Source organism: Polypterus senegalus, chromosome 2, assembly GCF_016835505.1.
Source record: "Polypterus senegalus isolate Bchr_013 chromosome 2, ASM1683550v1, whole genome shotgun sequence".
NCBI lineage: Eukaryota > Metazoa > Chordata > Cladistia > Polypteriformes > Polypteridae > Polypterus > Polypterus senegalus.
This window is the reverse complement of record NC_053155.1, coordinates 242,727,517-242,749,385: the sequence shown is the minus strand read 5'-3', so window position 1 is coordinate 242,749,385 and position 21,869 is coordinate 242,727,517. Positions and strand designations below refer to the sequence as shown.

The 21,869-nt window shown below is 37.1% G+C and overlaps 1 long non-coding RNA gene across 1 annotated transcript in view; it reads right to left on the bottom strand.

Moving 5' to 3' along the window:
- The window catches only part of LOC120524669, a 47,530-nt gene extending 25,938 nt beyond the window's left edge, over positions 1–21,592 (bottom strand). Inside the window, exon 1 of the long non-coding RNA XR_005632814.1 lies at positions 21,472–21,592. This is a non-coding gene — a long non-coding RNA (uncharacterized LOC120524669). The remainder of the gene's footprint in view (positions 1–21,471) is intronic.
- Between the last annotated feature and the right edge of the window lie 277 nt (positions 21,593–21,869).

The following is a 21,869-nucleotide window of genomic DNA, read 5'->3' as shown; positions in this document are numbered from 1 at the left end:
GTTGTTTTTATGTGTAAGTGGATGTTTCTTGCGAGGAGGGCTTCTGTTCTGTTTCTCTGATGTAGATCCCTCATCCTCATCTGAGTTCACCTCTGTTATAGCACATATTTATTTGAAAACAGCAGCGGCAGATTGGGAGGAGCATGAACGTGACTGAGAGAATAAAACTGAATAATATAACAAAACGCTAACTTTTACAAGTACCATACATTTACACCAGCTGCTACAGACTCAAATAAATCAAATGTATGTTTTTACTCTATAACAGTAATAATAATAATAGCTGCTCACTACTCAAAACTATTAACATACTAAAAACCTGGGATCAAACCCACAACCTCTCGACTTAGAAGAAGCAGTTCTTACCTCTGCACCAGCCAAGCAGATGTATTTGTGTGTGTGTGTCTGTCTGTGTGTGTGTGTGTGTGTTGTACCCTATCCCAAAAGGGTTAAATTCTAGAAAAAAAAGTGCACTTGTTTTGTTACATCTGTGCCTTTTATGAAAGTGTTTATTTGATATTTGGACTTCAGTCTTCATACATTATACACTTCACATCAGCATTTTGCCAATTATTAGTAGAACATGAAAAACGTTTCTATTCTAGTTATGTGTTCAACATTTCTTACATTGCATTTCCTGTCATCCTACATTTACACAGATCTTTGTATACACTCAACACACATGAAATGCATGTGTACCAAATAACGATATATTATTTACTCTATGCAATTCCAGGCACTGCACACCCAGATAAACAGGCTTGAGCTGGGAGAACTTTGTGTACGACTAAAGCTGCGTTGGTGGGTGATGGAATAACAGGCTGCCTGATGTCACTGCTAATTAACGCATTTGCAAAACAAAATACGCTGATGAGGAGGTATTTAAGGTGATCCAGCATTACGAGTTTTTCCATAGGCTTCAGGAATTCTAGTGTTAATGTCAAAGTGAAAACAGATCTCTCTTTGGCTTCATCCATTGCCTTGTTTTTTTGTGGGGAAACAAATCTCCTAATACTGTTGATTTCTTGCAGCTCACATCAGGTTTTCCTCCAGGATTTCTCTGTGTTGCTGCATTCATGCTACCCTGGATTCTCATAATCCTTCCAGGGCTGCAGAGAAACATTTACACACGTGATTCTGTCACCAGCATGTTTCACCGATTGGGGATGTTGTTTTACAATAATGTGCAGTGTTCGAGCATGGCATTCACTCTAATGGCCAGAAGGCCTACATGTCATGTACATATTTTGTAACAGTGGCATACTTTTTTGCTACTCTCCCTTAAAACTGCACCTGGGCCAAACTTGTTGTATGCACAGTCTGTACAACCTATGCTACTGTGGATTGTACCACCTTCAGAGTTATCAGAGGGTAGCCTTCCTAACTAGTCATCATCTTATTAAATGATTACTCAGAGTTTATTGATTTGATTGATTTAACTGAACTCTATGGAATACTTTGTGACTTGGATATTTCTTTGCATTCATTCGCTGACTGTACATGGAACTGCTTAGAGTGTTCTTTTGTCTTTATTGTGTAATTTTTGCCAAGGTACTGACTTACCACAAGTTGCATGTTAAAGATACTTACAGATGGATTTATTCTGCAATCAGTTAAAGCCCCTTGATTCCAGATAAGCAATCTCCTTTGAACTAATTATGTGAATTATAAAAACAAATTGGCTACCCTAGTGATGATTTTGATGTGATATACCATTATCCAGCCTGCTATATCCTAACTACAGGGTCACGGTGGTCTGCTGGAGCCAATCCCAGCCAACACAGGGCGCAAGGCAGGAAACAAACCCCGTGCAGGGCGCCAGCCCACCGCGGTGAATACATATGCAATCATTTATTTTGTGTTTTATATGTATAATTAGTTTAAACCATTTGTAGAGATTGGATTGTAAAACAAAAAAAAAGAAAAAATAAATTACGAATGACGAAGAGTTACAAATAGGTAAAGTATAAAAATGATGCATGGATGAAATGACAAGACCAAGCAGAAAAAGTACAAAAAGGGAATATAAGCTTACAACGTAGACAACAGCAATATTTGAAAATAAATCAGATAACATGGGTTTTCCCGAATCAATCCATTTATTTTCTTAGTTCAATAAATGATCACAGCAAGTGGGAACTCATCTCCAAAGCTTCAAACTCAATACAGAAATCAGTAAATCCGAATAGAATGACACTCCATCATAGGACACATTCACTAACACACCCAAACTTACACTTGTAGGGCCACATTAAATATTTACTTGGAATATAGTTGGAAACCGGAGTCAACTGAGAAAACCAACAAAGATGTGCGAGATGTAAACAATACAGATGGCAGCTGGAATTTAGGGATTGAGTCTCCAGAGATGTGAGGCAACAACTTCAACTAACCACACAGCCACTTATGTCTATGCCAAAACCAGACAGACACATGTTTCTTATATCTTGATTATGTGCTGCTATCCATTGTGATTATAATGTAGGTAATGTAGAGTTCTTTTTTCCTAAATATTATTATTGCTAAAAACAACATATAGTGGACCTAATGGATGTAGGTGTGTGTGTGTGTGTTTTTTTTTTTTAAACTGCGGGAGCTTCCATTTTGAACCAATTGTAAGTGGATGACACCTTTACTGTTTCAGCTATAATCATAGTCAACTTCATTTTATTCATAGTAACTTCATTTTATTAATAATATAAAGGAAATTATACAAAGGAATTACATTAAAAATGAGCACAGATTCAATTAAGGGCTTGCAGACTGCTATTAAAATGTCACTTCTTATGGTAAAACCTCTTAGTTTCTCCAGCAGAAGTAGACACTGCAGAGCTTTTGTGTAAACAGTGACAGTAGAAAACTGTCTGTATGCATGGGCAAATACTTAAAAGCCTGATTTTGTTCCATCACTTGCTCCAACATACTTAGAGGTTTGGAGAGAGGGTACGGCACATTAGCGGTCCTCTTATTCCAACAATGCACATATTCAGTTTTAGAGACATTCTATTTATTTCTTTTTTCCTAGTTATTAAACTGCATACAGAAGTGTCCAGCCTACATATATAGTCAAAGTCAATAAATTACTATCTGTCAATTAATCTATACTAATAAAAGGCAAAGCCTTCACTGACTGACTGACTGACTGACTCACTGACTGACTCACTGACTCATCACTAATTCTCCAACTTCCCGTGTAGGTAGAAGGCTGAAATTTGGCAGGCTCGTTCCTTACAGCTTCCTTACAAAAGTTGGGCAGGTTTCATTTCGAAATTCTACGCGTAATGGTCATAACTGGAAGCTATTTTTCTACATATACTGTAATGAAGTTGAGCTCGAAAGCCGTGGGGGGTGGAGTTTCGTGTGACATCATCACGCCTCCCACGTAATCACGCAGTACGTAGAAAACCAGGAGAAGCTCCAAAAACCGCTGATGAAAACATACATTATATAATTAAAAAGGCAGCGAAATAATTAGAAGCGAGCGAGTGACATATAAAACCATATTCAGCGGCTCACGTGAACTGACGAGTCAGACAAAAAGCAACAGTTCCAAAGAGTGCTGAACAAAAACCGAATTACACTGCTATGCTCAAATAGACAAACCACATGCCGTGGCGCAATAGTAGAGGCTTTGCCTCTAGCGCTGAAATCCGAGGTTCAATTCCCGAGAGGGGATCCACTGAGTATGTACACGCGCTTCACGATTCATTTTAGCCTCGCATCCCCTTGGTTTGAGGCGTATGAAAAAATATGCGGTTAACGCAGAAAGACAGATCACCAATTGAAGCTTTATGAATAATGGATACTTTATTCACGATCAATGATTGTTTTGGTAAAGCCATACTCAGTGTATTCATTAGATGAACGGTAAAAAAGTAAGAGCGAGGGGAGGGTAACTTATTGAGGCACGCAGGCAAAACCACAATAGCACGCGGGCTTGATGTACTGTAGTTTGCGCATCAACTCGATCTGAATTGCGCGATCACATTTGAAAAATATATCTTTTCAAGTTCTATTTAGTCCATATGTGTCAAACTCAAGGCCCGCAGGCCACATCCGGCCCGGCGTGTAATTATATCCGGCCCGAGATCATTTTATATATTATTGTTATTAATGGCCCGGGGATATGAAGCGCTGGTAACACGTGTCTTGTTGAAAGGTAAACCTTCGGCCCAGTCTGAGGTCCTTAGCACTCTGGAGAAGGTTTTTGTCCAGGATATCCCTGTACTTGGCCGCATTCATCTTTCCCTCGATTGCAACCAGTCGTCCTGTCCCTGCAGCTGAAAAACACCCTCACAGCATGATGCTGCCACCGCCATGCTTCACTGTGGGGACTGTATTGGACAAGTGATGAGCAGTGCCTGGTTGTCTCCACACAAAAGTTCTATCTTGGTCTCATCAGACCAGAGAATCATATTTCTCACCATCTCAGAGTCCTTCAGGTGTCTTTTAGCAAACTCCATGCGGGCTGTCATGTATCTTGCACTGAGGAGAGGCTTCCGACAGGCCATTCTGCCATAAAGCCCTGACTGGCTGCAGTGATGGTTGACTTTCTACAACTTTCTCCCATCTCCTGACTGCATCTCTGGAGCTCAGCCAAAGTGATCTTTGGGTTCTTCTTTACCTCTCTCACCAAGACTCTTCTCCCCCGGTAGCTCAGCTTGGCCGGACGGCCAGCTCTAGGAAGGGTTCTGGTCGTCCCAAACGTCTTCCATTTAAGGATTATGGAGGCCACTGTGCTCTTGGGAATTTTTTGTAACCTTGGCCAAATCTGTGCCTTTCCACAATTCTGTCTCTGAGCTCTTCAGGCAGTTCCTTTGACCTCATGATTCTCATATGCTCTGTCATGCATTGTGAGCTGTAAGGTCTTATATAGACAGGTGTGTGGCTTTCCTAATCAAGTCCAATCAGTATAATCAAACACAGCTGGACTCAAATGAAGGTGATCTCAAAGATGATCAGAAGAAATGGAAAGCACCTGAGTTAAATATATGAGTGTCACAGCAAAGGGTCTGAATACTTAGGACCATGCGATATTTCAGTTTTTCTTTTTTAATAAATCTGCAACAATTTCAAAAATTCTTTTTTTGTCTGTCAATATGGGGTGCTGTGTGTACATTAATGAGGAAACAAATTAATTTAAATGATTTTAGCAAATGGCTGCAATATAACAAAGAGTGAAAAATTGAAGGGGGTCTGAATACTTTCCGTACCCACTGTAAGTACAAATGGTTCTACAAGGAGCAATTGATTGAGTGCGATTATAGTTCTTGGTATGAAACTGTTTCTGAACCGCGAGGTCCGTACAGGAAAGGCTTTGAAACGTTTTGCCATGGCTGAGGCAGTGTATGCTTGATGCTGTATACAGATAATTCTCTTTCAGCTGCTGCTGTGATTCCCTAGTCAGATATAGTTATATAAATACTCCGAGTGGTGCAGTGAGAGTAATATGGTAAAAGAATATCCGCTGTGGCAACCCCTAATGGGAGCAGCTGAAAGAAGAAGAAAGTGCAATGACAGTAACAACGCTAAAGCAGTTATGGTATTTGGAATACTATGGCTATTCCCTGGTCCATTATATTGTTACAGGCTAATTACAATCAGATGCATTACACTAATAAACAATAATTAAAACAAATTAATACAAAATGTCAAAAACGAAAAGTTTAGCATATAAAATTCTGTTTAAACTGGAGGTAGTAAATTATGCAAAAGAACATGGAAACAGAGCAGCGGAGAGACATATTGGGCCACCTCCAACTGAAAAAATGATAAGAGAGTGGAGGAAACAGGAGGATCAGCTGCAAAAACTTGATAAAACTACCAGTAAACACACTTTGCGTGGAAATGCTGCAAAATGGCCACAGTTAGAAATGGACATGAAAGAATGGATCACACGTCACTGGAATATGGGCTTCTCAGTTTCTACAAAAATGATCATCTATGAAGATGAACGCATTGCTGTAGAGAAAGGCATTAAGGATTTTACTGGCTCACCATCATGGTGCTACAGATTTATGAGGAGAAGCAGCCTTATTATGCGCACCAAAACTAGAATTGCACAAAAAATGCCACAAGAATATGAATTGAAGATTCTGTCTTTTCATAAATTTGTAAAAAAATGATTTTCCAATGGACCAGATTGAGAATATGGATGGAAGTCCCGCTAACCTGTGATGTGTCATCTAATAAGACGGTTGACCTCAAAGGTGCCAAAACAATAACCGTGAAAACCTCAGGACATGAGAAAACACATTAAACTGCTGTGTTGTCCTGCTGTTCTGACGGCACCAAATTGCCACTGATGCTAATTTTCAAAATGAAAACCTTTCCAAAAGATGTTACTCCACAAGGAGTTGTTGTACATGTTCATGAAAAAGAATGGATGGACGAAAATGGAATGAAAGTATGGATTGAAAAAGTGTGGTCCAAACATCCTGGAGGGCTTCTGAAAAAATCTAATTTATTAGTGCTTGACCAGTTCAGAGAACATATTAGCGAAACAACAAAAAGCAGATTTAAAGAGGTAAAGACTCATCTAGCTGTAATTCCTCGGGGTCTTACCAGCCAGATACAACCTCTCAACGTTTTAATCAACAAACCATTTAAAGTCCTTATGAGAGAAGAGTGGAACAAATGGATGGCTAAAATCATGATCTGGCTCCTACTGGACGAATGAAGAGGCCCACTATCACTCAAGTTTGTGAATAGGTTAAAACATCATGGCAGTCAGTGAAGGAGGAAATCGTTGCACGGTCATTCAAAAAATGTTGCATTAGCAATGTCTTAGATGGAACTGAAGATAATATCATATATGAAGATAGCGGAGAAAGTGATATAAATGATTGTGAGCAACTGAGCTTCATAAATTCTGACACTAGCGATGATGAGTTTTTGGGGTTTCCAGAAAACTAGAAAAGTGCTTGAGCCTCTAAATCTTTCCTCATTTGTTAATGGAAGTGATGATGGTTCTTAACACCATTGTTGAGTTTACGCTGTTAAATATTACCGTATTTTGCTATATTTTAATAAATATTTTAGTATACCGGTACTATTTGGTTCAGAATATTTTTTCTTGTTTTCATGCTCTAAAAACTGGGTGCATCTTATGGTCAGGTGCATCTTATACATCGTGATCTGAGCATGGAAACGAGAGTATGCAACATTTTTGTGCATATGCACCGTTTATACATGAGGCCCTAGGAAATTTACATTTTGGGCAATAAGGGTGAAGCTGGTGGTGTTTTGAAAAAAGACACAGCTGCTTTTAAAAACTTGCTAATTTCTCTTTTCCTCTCTATGTGTTTTGAGATCAAATAATCTGCAAGAAAAGAAGCCATCTAGGAATGGAAAGGTTATCAGCATCTTGTTACTACTACTTGGACTAAATGAAGACATCACACCCAGGTTGTATGAGTCTTTGACCATATATTTGTTCTTAATTGTTTTAATGCATATAGATATACTTTTTAAGTAAAAGATTAAAGTTTCATTATTATTAGTGAACCTAAAGCTTGATTGTCATTCTTTGTCTAACTATGGTCCCTTAAGACCATGAGAGGATGTTTTTGTGAAGCCCACTATTGGTTGAACTAAAAGAGGGAAAGTAAAGACAGCCTCAGTCAACTATTAAGCCTGCCATTAGGGGTCCCCAGGGTTGAACAGTATGGGTGATATTACAGGTAACAGTTACATGGCTTTTTTGATATTTCTTCCTATCTTCCATTGACAAAAGGTCTGATAAGACTATAAAACAGATGGCACTGAAGAAAGACTGAGAGTAACAGTATGTTTTATTAGGATAGAATGTTTCAATATATCAGCTTCATAGGGAAGGTTAGATATTGCAAAAAGCTAGATCAACCTCTGCACAAATAAAGCCATAACAAACATTATACATTGTAAACATTATGCAAAAGAACAAAACAGGATCTTTTGTTGTCCCAGTATCTCCCACCTTTGACAGATAATTGATGGTACAAAACCACTGGTGCAGCGGTGCAACACTTTTTAAGTAGATCTGATACAGAATAGACTCTTCTTTTCTCTTTTTACCTGTAATGATAGAGAAAGGAGATCTAAGCTCTTGTGGGTTACAGGTACTAAACCTGGAATAAAATTTGTTAAAAGCTTCTAGCCATGACTTACAGTGGTAAAATTTTGTCAGATCTGTTAATGCCCTAGCCAGTCTTCCTTTGCATTCCTTGTGTTGCATGTCTATTCCACTTTTTAATATTTTTAAGCTTTTGCAACTTCATTCATCAACCGAATTTTCCCTTTTGCTCTTTGACCCATTGCTGGTTTATTGTTTCACTAGAACCAACTATGACAGCTGCGAACATTATGTAAAAAAGGCAAAAATACTGCATAAAAGGAAAGAATAAACACAATAAACAGCAAACAAAGGAATTGAAATCGCTCACTGCCCCTCTGGTCCTATAGAAACAAGATTTGCATACTCTCTAATTAATATGGTACCTTACGCATATTCTCCCTTAAAAGTACCGCACCAAGAACTGATTTTTCTCAACAACCCCTCTCTCAATGCGTTTGGCCTTTTTTCCTTTTTGCCAGTTAAGGTCTTGCCACCCCAAGTACAATAAACTAGTTACAAAGATATCTTACAGAGCCAGGATAACCTCTGCAACCCCTGGGATTATTCATCCAGGAGTCCAGTTCTGAGCTGTAGGAGACATTTAAGCAAACCCCAATAAACTATTATTACAATTACTTTGGAAATTTACTGTTTCAGTTTTCATTTTTTGCCTATAGTAGGAACGCAAATGTATCAGAATGATAAGTGGTTTGGGGGATTTAGAGATGTATTCAACATACACATTACAATACAATACAATTTATTTTTGTATAGCCCAAAATAACACAAGAAGTGCCACAATGGGCTTTAACAGGCCCTGCCTCTTGACATTCTCCCAGCCTTGACTCTCTAAGAAGACAAGGAAAAACTCCCAAAAAACTATTGTAGGGAAAAATGGAAGAAACCTTGGAAAGGCAGTTCAAAGAGACCCCTTTCCAGGTAGGCTGGGCGTGCAGTGGGTGTCAAAATGAAGGGGGTTAATACAATACAATACACAGAACAGAACAAATCCTCAATAAACTATAAAAATAAAAATTTTAAAGGTACTGAGCAGAATTTAACAGTAGATGATATCACATAATATGATTTGGATTTGTTTAAATTCCTAGAGACCTCAAACATCAAGCTGCCTCCCCTATTTGGCCATTCCCAGCTGAAACATGCTGCCAGCCAATCGATGAAAGGACCCTCTTTCCCATGATTCCTGTGATCCTCCATCAGGGATGACTTTACCATAGGCAGGCAAACAACTTGGCAGGTGGGCGTGGCACCAAGTGCCACATTTGAGTACCGAGAAGAGAAACAGAATAGGTGAGGGTTAGTAATAAATTATAAGTATCATGGTACTTATGTTTTAGTGCTAAAGATTAACAACAAAGATGCAGTCAGTACAGTTAATGAGCAGCTCTAGTCAGGATATGCTAAACTGAAGTAGTGAGTCTTCAGCTGGGATTTAAAGCTGAGACCGAAGGGCATCTCTTATAGTAGCAGGCAGACCATTCCACAGTTTAGGGGCCCTGTAACTAAAAGCTCGACCTCCCACTGTTATTTTATTAATCCTTGGAATCATAAGCAGACCGGCATCTTGAGATCTTAATGTGCTCTGGTTTGTAAGTCATGATAAGTTCAGACAAGTAAGCCGGACCTTGGCCATTTAATGCTTTATATGTTAAAAGGAGGATTTTGAAATCTGCCCTAAACTTAACTGGGAGCCAGTGTAAGGATTTAAGAACTGGAGTTATGTGTTCATATTTTCTTGTTCTTGTAATAATTCTTGCAGCAGCATTTTGGATTAACTGGAGGCTGTATAAAGAACAGTTTGAACATCCAGTGAACACCGCATTGCAGTAGTCAATCCTACTAGAAATAAATGCATGAATTAATTTCTCAGAATCCTGTTTATTTAGAAAGCGCCTTAATTTCCTAACATTTTTAAGATGGAAGAAACATGTTTTGGACAACTTTGTAATATGCTCTTTAAATGACATGCTAGAGTCAAAGATAACTCCTAGATTGCGGGCTGATTCAGTAAAATTAATTGGGATTCCAACTGAGTTAAATGATGACAGCGTCATTCCCTCCAACAATTAACATCTCTGTTTTATCTGTATTTAAAGACAAGTAGTTCTCATCCATCCATCCTTTAATTCACTAACACAACTAATTAAAGACAACATCGGAGAAACTTCATTTGATTTAAATGAAAGGTATAACTGGGTGTCATCTGCATACAAGTGAAAATTAACATTATGTTTCCTAATGATAGATCCCAGTGGAAGCATGTAAAGTGAAAACAGTAAAGGTCCCAGTACTGAGCCCTGCGGACACCATATTGAACTTCTGTGTATAATGATGGAGTACTGTCAGCACATTTCTGTACATATTGGAATCGATTTGATAAATAAGAACTAAACCAAGCAAGCACAGCCTGTAAGCCCAACATCATTTTCTAGCCTGTGCAGTAAAATAGAATGGTCAATGGTGTCAAATGCTGCACTTAAGTCTAACAACATAATTACAGTGGAGTTTCCTTCATCAGAGGATATCAGAATGTCATTTACAACCCGTGTTAGTGCCGTTTCTGTACTATGACCAGTGCAGAAACCAGACTGGAATTTCTCAAATAAATTGTAATGCGTAAGGTGTGACTGAAGCTGACTGGCGACTACTTTTCTAGTATTTTAGAGAAAAGGTAAATTTGAAATAGGCCTATAATTATTTAGTATGTGTGGGTCTAGGTCTGACTTTTTAAGTAATGGTTTAATGACTGACACTTTTAGTGCATCAGGTACTGTGCCATGCAATAATGAACTATTGATAATGTTTAGAATAGGCGCTGCAAGTACTAGTTTTTTTGGCACTGGATCTAGGGAACAAGTAGTGGGCTTCATTTTAGAAATTAAAGTTAAGACTTCCTGCTCAGTTACAGGATTAAAATTACTAAAGTGCTGAATGCAATGTGAGGCAGGGTCTGCTAAGCTAGTATTTGGTTTGTACTGTGATGCTGAGATCTGGGATCTTATATTTTTAATTTTCTCATTGAAGAAGTTCATAAAGTCTGTACTGCTAATATCTGTTGGTATTTTGCACTGTAGATCTGAATTCCCATTTGTTAATTTAGCAACTGTACTAAACAGTACCTGAGGATTTTTATTGCTATCTATTATTGTAGAATAGTATTCTGAGCAAGCTTTAAAGAGAACTTTTTATATTTTTTAACACTCTCTGTCCATGCAATTTGAAAGTCATCTGCGCTCCAGTTTTCATCACTCTGATTTAAGAGTTTGAGTGTTTTCATTAAACCAGGGAGAGTTTCTATGTGCTTTGATCACTTTTGTTTTAAGGGGAGCCACTGTGTCCAGAGCATCTCTCAAGGTCACATTATAATGTGATGTTAGCTGATCTAAATTGTTTTCCACGTTTACATTTGTTGTTAACTGATCTAAATGGTTTTCCAATTTTCAACTTTTTTGAAGCAGATTTACAATCTAGATGCACTGTCTTTGTTTTAATCTGTGAGTGCATTGGCAATGGCAGGACTAAATCAAATGTAATTAAGTAGTGATCGGAAATAACTTAATTTAATGGAGCAATGTTTAAATTGTGAATTTCAACTTTGTAAGTTATAGTTAAATCTAATGTGTTGTTATGATTATGAGTTGGACCTTTGACAATCTGAAAAAATCCTACTGAATTTAACAAATAAGTAAAACATTTGCTAAAAGTGTCAGTTTCCACATCAATGTGTACATTAAAATCCCCCATCAGTACTACGTGATCATAATTTATAGCCAAATCAGATAAAAGGTTGCTAAATTCAGTCATGAACAATGAATATGGCCCTGGTGGTCTGTAGACTAGCACTATAATTGTGTTGGAATCTGTTTTAATATTTAAAATGAATGCCTCAAAGGATGTAAAGTCGCCTACATTTTTAGATGTATTTTGCATTTAGTTACAATGTATTATTCCAAGGCCTCCTCCTCGACCAGAATCTCTAGACTTATGAAGGAACGAGTATCTATCTGGTGGCATCTCAGCTAGGGGAACAGTGTCACATTTACTAAGCCAGGTTTCAGTGAGAAGACACAGCTGACAAAACTACATGCTTCTTTCTGAACTGGTGATATATTTTTTGTTTTAATTTGAAGTAAATTTCTATTACAAATGCCCCTGGTGGAGGGTCTGGTTTTATCCCTTGGTCTAATTATACACCTTATTTTTTGGTTATCAAGTAATTTTAAGGTTTGCATCAAGACTAAATTTACTGGATGCCCCACAACAGAGATTATGGGTAACAGCTTCAGGATAGTAACAGGTGAGAAACAACAGCCTGTGATTTAAGATCACATGACTGTGGCTTAATCAGTCAACCAGGCAGTTTTGCTGCCATATTTTGGGATAATACATAAGATCCCCTCCAGTTAGGATGAAGACCATTCTTTTGAAAAATCAAGGCCTTTCCCAAAAATCATCTCAATTGTTCACAAACACTATGCTTTTATTTGTACACCAGGTTTCTACCCAGCAGTGAAGGGAATGCAATCTGCTATAAATCCCATCCCCTCTATATAATCTTGGTAAGGGGCCAGATACAATTAAATTCCGACATTTTCTTTTAGCTTTGGTGAATAGAGAGATGACGTTCCTGTTTAATACCTCAGATTGCTTTAAATAAATATCATTAGTGCTGACATGCAGCAATAAGGTAGATACTTCATCGTCGGCAACACGGTCCAATGCAGCCTCTATGTCAGAAATCTTTGCCCCTGCGAGGCATTTAACATTAACTGCTGGTTTAACATAGTTTGGAATTCTAACATTCCACACTATGGAATCGCCAATTATGAGCACTTTCTTATTCTCAGTTTCTACAAGTGCGCTGTGGAGTGCTGAGAATCTGTTCTGGGTCTGAATTGGTGACCTGGGTGCTGAGGGACTACATTTTGGCTACTTAGACCTCCGTCTTACTGTTACCCACTCGCCCTGTGGCTGAATTGGTGCTGCTGACTTCGGCCGCACACTGGCTACAGTGGGACCTGGAGAGACTGAAACTGAATCAGAAGTACAGTAGGCGAATTGTCTAAACAAACCGAGTCGATCAAATTTGTGGTTTGCCTAATTGCTATCAGGTTCCTAACGAGGTCCTCCAATTTGCATATTTTCCCGACCAACTCTAAATTAACGAAACACTTTTGGCAGGTGAAGATGTCTACACTGTCAGCCGGAAAACCTGAACATATATATATAAAATATATTTTATCTAGGCTATAAACTATGTAGCTAGAAGACTCTTACAGATATCCTCAATGTGTCACCAGACACAGATACAACTTTACCATTATAATTTTGTTAGAGGCATAAAGTAATATACAGTAATTTTTAATTAGACAGCCATATCTCAGTAAAACAGAAAGAGCTTGTGTCTCAATAATCAGCATCATATTTTATTATGGAAGAAACTTATTTTATTCCACAGTAAATCAACTTTTAAAACTAATTGCAGCTATAGGAAGCCTGTAATCTCTTTCTCCATAAAATTATGTATTTGGAAGAAACCTTAATTTATTATTTTTATTATTATCATTATATTTGGTTAATATTAATGTTCAACATTAAAAAACATTACAACTTACACCTACAAATATAATTTTTACAATTGGAACAAAGGAAGACTCGCTCAGGACCATAAATTAAGTTGATGGTGTTGTTTAAGCTAGCAGCTTCACCTTGTAGTTTGATGTCCAGACTCTACACTATACTGCACTTTCAGGCACCATGGAGTATGATCAGAAGTCACTGGCACCAGTAAGGTCACAGAGATATGCCTAAAGTCCAATAGATACCATCTAAGTTTTGTATCCTTCCATTAATTCTTTAATGGGGGCTTGGACTTGATGTGCTGCCAGACCTTTGTAGGGCAAATTCACACAAACCCATACCCACACATTTTTACTGCAAAATAGTTTACAATTGTCAATTATTACTTTGGTATTCTTGAAACAAATACCTTAAGTTAAATGAAATCAGTATGTCTCCTACTGGTAAACAGTGCTGTAAACTCTCCTCTGATATTTTTTTACATAAGGAAGATGGAGGTTTTGTGGTAAGAAAGACATACGTTTCAAGGTAAGTCTTTTAAATTGGAGAGTGGCAACATGCTGCCTGTTGATTAGCACATGCAAATGTACATGTGACAATAATGACCCTGTAAATATATAAAACTGAAATCTATTATGCATAAAAATAAGAGATCCCAGAGAAAAACCCATATGAAGAGGATATCATCCCAAGGCAGCAGAGCTGACCATCAAATTTTCTAGTAATAGTAAAGTAAGAATCTACATGTGCTGTCCTCATGCCCAAACGGTTTGTAAAAACAAATATCAAATTCACAAAAAATGTACATTTTAATGTAAATTCCAAGTAGAAAGTATAAGTGCAAATAGTTAATAGAAAAAATATATTAATTACAAGAACATTAGAGGATGCTGATTTAAAGGTTAAACAGTACTCCAAACTATGTCATTTTTGGAATGAGAGACCCAAGAGTCATAATGAAGATTTTGTTGAAAACAAAAGTCTGCTTTATGCATTTGTGAAGCTTTTTACCCTGTAATGTGGGGGAATCTACTCAAATAAGTAAATGATGAAAAGATACTTATTAAGTTATGATTAGAGACAACAGTGCTTTAAGTAAAGTGAGAGAACAAGTGTGAGAGAAGGATTTTCAGTTTCACATATACTCTACTTATTACAAGGAAGACAGCTGAGAAATTATAACTATCACAACTAAGAAACTGGCAGCAAGGTAGGTCAGTGTTTAAGGCTGATACCTTACATGTCAAAGGTTGTTTTATTGCTAATCCAGTCATTACCTGCAAGGCAATCCTCATGCATCAAATTGGATTTGACTTTTTTCCAGGTTCTCCAGTTTCTGCTCTGTATATATAAAATCCAAAGCCTAAAAGTGCAACGATTTTATGTCACGTTTTTATGTCATGTTTTTGTCACACTTTAAATCAGGCTTATTTTAAAACCGACATATATATGTTTGGTATCATTAATTTCATTTCATTTATTAAACTTTAATGTGATGTTGTTAGATTTCAAGATTCTTATTCCGTTTTTTAAATTACAGTATAAACTAAAATATCAAGAAAGCCATGGTTTTTAATTTCAAGAAAGTCATGGTTTTTATTTTTGATCGTGTAAACTTTCTTTCACAGGAACAAACTATTGAAAAAAATTATCTACTCATAACACCAATGTTTATATATACAGTATACCATTATGAAAGGCAATATCAGAAAGCATAACAAATTTCTGCATTGCAAGAAGTGTATGGGTGGCTCGTCTGCAGCTTCTTTCCTTTAACAAAAGCCAATAGCAAAGAACATAGTAAAAATGAACAAATCACAACATGAAGGCTTGACGCAACTTTTTATAACAGCATACTAAATTGCCAAAAGTTAACTACCATTAGCAAAATTTAACAGCCTTTGCAAACTTTAAGCAGCAAATGGACTAGATCTTGTTTCTGCTTATCGCAGTGATCATGCATCAGAGAATTTATTGGAACAATAGCAAACATGTCAAGAAACCAAATTGAAAAGGAAATACAACAAAGCAAATTCTTATCAATTCTTGCAGATGGCAGCATAGTCACTAGAATCATTGGATAGGTGTTGGCTTATGTCACGTATGTGAATGACAATTTGGACACATCCAGTTACATGATCAAATGTTAGCCAGTGAAGAACACAAATGTTGCAGGTGTTTTAGAAGCTATGGATGAGGTAATGGATGCTATGGGTGTCAGTGAAGAGACATGAAAGGAGAAAGTAGTGTGTGCAAATTTTAATGGAGCTGCATTGATGATGAGTGAAAAAACAAAAGTAGCAGGGAGACTGAAACAGCGGATACCCCACATCATTATGATCCACTAAAAGGCACACAAATTAGAAGTAGCAATGCAGGATAGTGTGAAAGGCTGTGAGTATCTGGTCAGCTTTGAGGATACATGGAAAGACCATCTTTAAGTTGTATTACTTTTCCCCAAAGAAGCAAGAGTACTAAGTGAACTGCTCAATAAATAGGTTACTCATTTCCGTGGGCTGAAAAGCACATGGTGGCTATAGAATAAAATTACAGTCCCATCGTTGTGCATATGGAGAATATGGCAGGAGGATGAGATAATAAGTCAGAGGATGCAGTCAAAGCAAAAGGGTGGTGCAAGTGATGAAGACCAAGAAAATTGTTAATTTCCTACATGTCATGTTGGACTACAGTACCATCTTATCCAAGTGCAATACTAAATTTCAGTATGACAACTTTAACATCATGTGAACATATCAGTTAGTGGAGAGCGCCACATCATGCTTACTCAGCCTAAGAACAAAACCAGTAGAACACCAAAAAAGCCTTGGAAACAAATTTCAGAGTGAAAGGTGATGGTAGCATGTGCTACTGTGAAACTAAGCTGACAAAAAGCCAACAACCTGCTAGAAGAAGTGAGAGCATAGAAAAAGACACCCTTGGTTCAGAGTTTCAGAAGATTATTGACAACACAGTTAAGTATATTGACAGCAGATTCAAATAACTATCTGAAAAGCCTCTCTCTTGTTTCAGAGTTTTTGACCCTTCCACTCTTCTGAGCCTCATGCAAAAAACGGACAAATTATGAGGACGAAGAGGTGAATTATCTTGTTACACATTTTGTCAGTTTGCTAAATGAGGAAGAGAAGAATGGACAGATCTAAAAATGTGGCTTTCAGAGCACCAGGGTATCAAGCTAGATTGCTTGCACAGAAATGTTCTCACTGAGAATCGAGAAGACCTCTGTCATATCTTGTTACTGGTAAACTTAATGTGGATGCTTGGTCCAGTCCACAGCCATCTGTAACAGAGGACTTTCTTGCATGAACTGAGTGAAAATGTCATACCATATGGCTCTAAAGTGTGAAACGCTGAATGACCTAATGCATCTCTCTATAAATGGGAAATTTTTTGAAACTTTTTGCCCTGACAACATCGCAGTTAGTTCCTGGATGTATTGTGGAAATGTTCAAGACACCTGGAACATAACACCCTAGCAAGATCAAACAGCAGAGAAATAGAGACTAATACACCAAAGCCAAGGGAGGAAGCTGATGAAGCTGTGCCCTCAATGTCAAGTGGCACTTTCTCATCTATAATTTCCGTTGACACAGACTGGTTCATGTTTAAACTCATTATATTGTTCATACAAGATAGAACCAAACACATATTTATGTTGATTCATGTTGATGATTGTTCCTTGATTGTTGAATGAGTTATGTATGATTGTTGCTATTTGTGTTTAGAGTGGTGGCTCTGAGGCTAGGGATCTGCGCTGGCAATCGGAAGGTTGCAAATTCGAATCCTGTAAATGCCAATAGGGATTCTGCTCTTTTGGGCCCTTGAGCAAGGCCCTTAATCTGCAATTGCTGAACACTTTGAGCATTATTATTTGGAAAATAAATGTGTTTGATTGATTTTTTGACTGTATCTAACTTTCCACATTAAGAAATTGTTGTTTTTATTTGAGCTAGTTAAATTCTTTTTGGGCTGCCAAAATCTGAAGAGTGCTTGCTCAAAGGGCTACTAGGGATTGTGAAATTTTACAGGCCTGGCACTTAGTCCTGAAGAGGGTCACAGGGGTCTGCTAGAGCCTATCCCAGTTATCCTGGCCGGGCACCAGTGAACACACACACACACTAGGGGCGATTTAGGATTGCCAACTGTTGATCTTGATATTTTGAAAGCAACATACTGTATAGTTATATTTTATTGAGTCACAATTATAATTAGAAAGAAAAAGTAATCATTAATTTCAGTGTCACCTGAAATACACTAAAGATACATTTATTTGTCAACGGTATTTCTAGAATTTATGTTCATCAATATTACATCCCTTTGAAAACATAGAGGAGACTTGCCTGAAGGGGCTTGAGTTGCCTCGAAAGCTTGCATATTGTAATCTTTTTAGTTAGCCAATAAAAGGTGTCATTTTGCTTGACTTTTCACTTCCTTCAAAAACAACAGGCACCTGATAAATGCTACGATTTTTCAAATAAAGAATTAATTATTATTTTTAATTGTATGTCATCATAGGATAATCTTCTGCAGAAACTAATGGACGAAAGTTTGGTTATCATATAGCATTAATTTATAGTGTCATGCATTTGTGTCTGTGGGTTATTTTCCAGGCATGAGGGGGTGTGATTGCTGACTGTTTTGTCTCTTTCTCTAACTACAGCTCTGAGAAGATGCCCAATGAGGGCAAATGACCCAGTCTACAAACTATAAGAGCAGAGTGCTCTAGGAAGGAGGCATCTAATTTGGGTGCAAGCTCCTTCCTGAAGCCTGACCATTCTGAAGAGATGTATCACTGCAGATAACGGCTGAAGCCTCCTTTTGTTAAAATTTGCAACATTGTGCACCTGTTATTTTGGTTAAGCTTACTATTTCAGTAAACTGGGTGACCCTGGTGATAACCCAACATTTCATTTTGACTTGTTCATTCCTCTCAGTCGAAAATCATAGCAATCAGTTTAATTCTGCAAACAGGCATATACAATGATTACTGCATAGTAAAGTTGCTATGCTAAACTAGCCCTTTCTTTATTCCAGCTTAGAAGACAACAACCACAAACAGAAAAATCCCATATCTCATGCTTTAGTAGATATTCTTCTCATAAGCAGTGCAAATACTGATTCCAGATGGATGCAGAATGTTAGGAAAGATGTATAATAGATTCCTTTATGATCTCAAATAAAATCTTTTTGCCTTTTGATCCATAATTTCACTTGGCTCTTTTGGAACAGAAAGTTTTAGTAGAAGAAGGCAATGTAGGGATTGCTAGAACAAAGTGAGTGTGCTAGAATTTATTCTTATGTAAGAATTTTATTGTTGTTTGATTGCTATTATCTAGATGTCCTATTCCTAAACTAGTAGAAGGTTTATTTAGGGGCCATCCAAGGTTTCCTGCAGCTACCAAATGAAGGTGATAGTAGATGGGGATATTCAGCATTAAAGAGCTTCTAAAGTATATAATGAGCTGAAGATTTTCACATCTCCATAAAAACAAACTGCCCAAACTGTAATTTTATCTACACTCTATAAATGATAGTCAATGAAATAATACATGGAAGTAAAGGTAGCCAAAAATAAAACTGGCAGATGTTTTTATATCTCTGCCACCTGAAACAAGCTTGCAAATTTGAACTATGCATATGAAAAATATCATCAAATAGCCTAATTAATGTCATTTAAAATGTTGTGGAATTGAGCAATAACTTCACAAAGCTTTATCTACAAAATACTGAAGGACTAATGGAGGTCATATTTTCTAATATACACTGCTGTTTGTGGAAATGATACTTACTGTACTGTATACTGTTAAACTCTCACCATCAGAGAGGATGCTGCCTAAAGTTGGTTAGCAATTAGCATCCTCTGTCAGAGATTAAGTTGAACGAAACTGGAGCTTTACCGTATGCAGCAACCTCTCCACTGTTATAAGACAGAGACAGTCTTCTTTAAATGAGCTTTAGATCACAAAGAAGCAATTTAGTATTGCAAGTGTTTAGCAATAAAAAGGTAATAGATCACTCTGTGCTGCCATCTGCTTTTCTGTCATTATCCTCTTTAGCTGTTATCTTCATACATATGTGTTGGCAGGTCAAGTGGCAATATATAGTTACTGAATAGATGTGGATCACGTTTGAATGCATAAAGGTAGGGCTTAGGGAACTGAACTCATCACCATCAGACTACAGGAGGCAGGACAGAAAAACTCTCATCCAAGCAACAATTTACAGCAAGTCAACCATAACTATCCAAGGATTTTCATTAGGGTCCTGTGATTATGGGTGGCAGGAATAGTGGTGTTTAACCAGAAGCTTTCTAGAGGGAACTTCATCATCTACCCTGAGGTCTCATTTCAGCTCTGTAGAAATGCCAAAATCATACTTAGGAAAACTTAATTGAAATTGATATTAGATTCTGAATAAAAAAGCCATACATTTAGAAATAAATATAAGAGTTTTAGGTAGGAAGAGAAATATTTAAGTTACATGAAAATTATTTAGAAGAGAATAGTAAATGTTTGGCTTCTACAGAGGAATATTTCAAGCTTGAGGGCAGCAGAGACCATGCCTGACTAAAGAGACTGTGTATGTGATAAATGGAGCACAACAAGAAGATGGCTTCAGTATTATAAAGAATACTGAAGACATCTGACAGAAAAAGTAACAAGAAAGAGAAATCAAGATTGAATAGAGAATTTATTCAATCTATTTTGAACTGAGATAAAGTAAATTACTTTCTTTTAAAAGATGCTTAAATTGAAGATCATATTATTTCTATGAAGTTTTGCATCCAGCTTTAACTTATATCTGTTCCATTAAGGGTCTAAGCACTTTAGAACCTATGCCTAGAAAGAAAGGTCTAATTCACTTCCAACATTTTAACATTGGCGCAGATAATTTCAGTAAATAGGTCAAAGGCCCATGGAATCAGACCTACACAAACTGAATAAATTGTAAAATATGGCATAACATATCATAACAATCTCAAACACACTTAATCCAATTCAGGGTTTCAGGGTGCTGAGACCTATAGTAATTTTAAATCATGTTACTTCATGACATATTTCTTAAGAAGAAACTCAAAATGTACACTTTCATATGTACCACAGAGCGACTCTATAATTCACATATTCATGACAGTTAAGTACTTTCTTCAGGGCATTTCACATTACTTTCCCCCTCATTCTCTACAATGCATGATGAAAGCTCTGTGCAGTGTACTAACATAGTGCTGCTTGGAGGGAAAAGAAGAAAAAGCAAGAGGTTGCATAAGATTTTCAGTTCTTTCATTTTTAAGGTTGCTGAACTTATCTGTTCCATTTTTATTCTGTTGTTAAATATAATATCTGCAATAAGTATTTATTTTTATCCCTTTTACCTTGAGGTTTTGATTAAACTCAATGAAAGAAGAATTGCAAAATATACTTAGTATTCCTTTTAGATATTACAAGATCAATAAGATTTAGCATATACTCTATGAAAGGTATGAATTGTGGAAAAACAAATTAAATTTTGTTGATGAGACAAACAATCTACATTAAATGGTAAGTTACTTAGTAACAGACAACAACAGTCTACTTACTGTAATTAGAATAGATTTGTTGGCAGTTCTTGAAGAGGCCTCTATGGGATGTTGTAGTACAGACCCCATACCCAGAACACCCTAGGAGTCCTAAGAATTAGTCACACAACAATACAAAAAAATAACAAAGACTAGAGCCTCTGCAGGCATATCTATACACAGTTATGTCTCTGTCTCTTACCTTGAGGGATGGCTGATCTAATTGTCCATTACAACAAGGGTGCCCAATCACAATTATGGGAGTACTTGCTAGTCAATCAGAAAATTTTTTATGAAAAATTATTAATAAATAGGCATTGCCAAAATCCTTTTCATCTCTTCAATCCATTCTGTAAATATAATGTTTCATATTTTACTGTCCTCTACTGTGTCTGTTTAATCATTTTTGAGTACACTGTAAAAGTCTCTGTTGCCTGGTTGCTGGCTGACAGAGCTCTGTGCTATGAAAGTAATTCTCGCTGCAGTACATATGGAGCAAAACAGTCTGGATGACAGTTTGATACATTTGACTGCCTACTTGATAGTTGTGGTGTATCAGCTAAAATAAAAGAAATGAAGAGACCAAAAGCTAATCATTAC